Genomic DNA, 1,208 nt, shown 5'->3' with positions numbered 1-1,208 from the left:
GGGGGTGTAGTCCAGCAGTCAGAGCCGGGGGTGTAGTCCAGCAGTCAGAGCCGGGGGTGTAGTCCAGCAGTCCCAGCAGGTGAGGCCTGGACCGGGAGGACCAGAGGGGGAGGACCAGGGGTTCACTGCATTACTGAGCTGTAGGCCATTAGGAGCTAAATGAAATCCTGTATCAAGAAATGGTGGGGTACTGGAGAGGTGACTCAGCAGTTAAGAGCAGTGCCTGCTCTTCCAGGTCCTGAGTTCAATTCCCAGCAATCACATGGTGGCTTGCAACCATCTGTAATGAGATCTGGCGCCCTCTTCTGGCCTGAATACATACATGCAGACAGAACACTGTAGACATCATAAATAAATCTTTAAAAAAAAAAAGAAAAGAAAAAGATGTCGCTGGTAGGCGTGGTGGCCCGTGTCTGTGTTCCCAGCACTCAGGCAGAGCTGAGTGAGTTCTGGTCACACATGTGAAATGCCCAGGTGTCAGGCCTGATGGCGGTGACTAAGCCGTGTGGAGGGCCGTCCCAGACCTTGTCCTGACACACGTCACCGGCTGTCACTCAGCTGCTGAGTCCTGGCGTTCAGGCCAATCAGGAACCTTTGAGTGCTAGAATACAGCTGGGCTTCTCGCGTGCCCAGGGAAACAACGCGAGAACTTGTCTCAACTTGCAGAATGGTCTGACTTGCCAGATAGACTTCCCATAAATTGGCATGCCGGTTAATTTTAACAGCTTGGGAGTTACATAAATGTCCAACAATAGAGAACCAGTTAAGAATAAAATTCATTATAGTGCCTAAGTATAATATCAGGCTGCGTAGCCACTAAAAAAAGTGTTATCGCTGGGTGTGGCGGCAGGCCTGAGATCCCAGCACTCAGGTGGCTGGCACAAAAGAGTGAAGAGTCCAAGGCTAGCCTGGGCTACAGAATGAGTTCCAGGACAGCTTGGGCTATAGAGTAAGACCTTGTATTTAAAAAAAAAAAAAAGGTTAGCCAGGCACAGTGGTACAGGAGGCAGAGGCAGGTGGATCTCCATGAGTTTGAGGCCAGCCTGGTCTACAGAGTGAGATCCAGGACAGTCAGGGCTACATAGAGATATTCTATGTCTAAAAAAAAAAAAGAAGCTGGGCGGTGGTGGCGCACGCCTTTAATCCCAGCACTTGGGAGGCAGAGGCAGGCGGATCTCTGTGAGTTCGAGACCAGCCTGGTCTACAAG

Source organism: Microtus ochrogaster, linkage group LG2 (assembly GCF_000317375.1).
Source record: "Microtus ochrogaster isolate Prairie Vole_2 linkage group LG2, MicOch1.0, whole genome shotgun sequence".
NCBI lineage: Eukaryota > Metazoa > Chordata > Mammalia > Rodentia > Cricetidae > Microtus > Microtus ochrogaster.
This window is presented reverse-complemented; position numbering follows the sequence as displayed.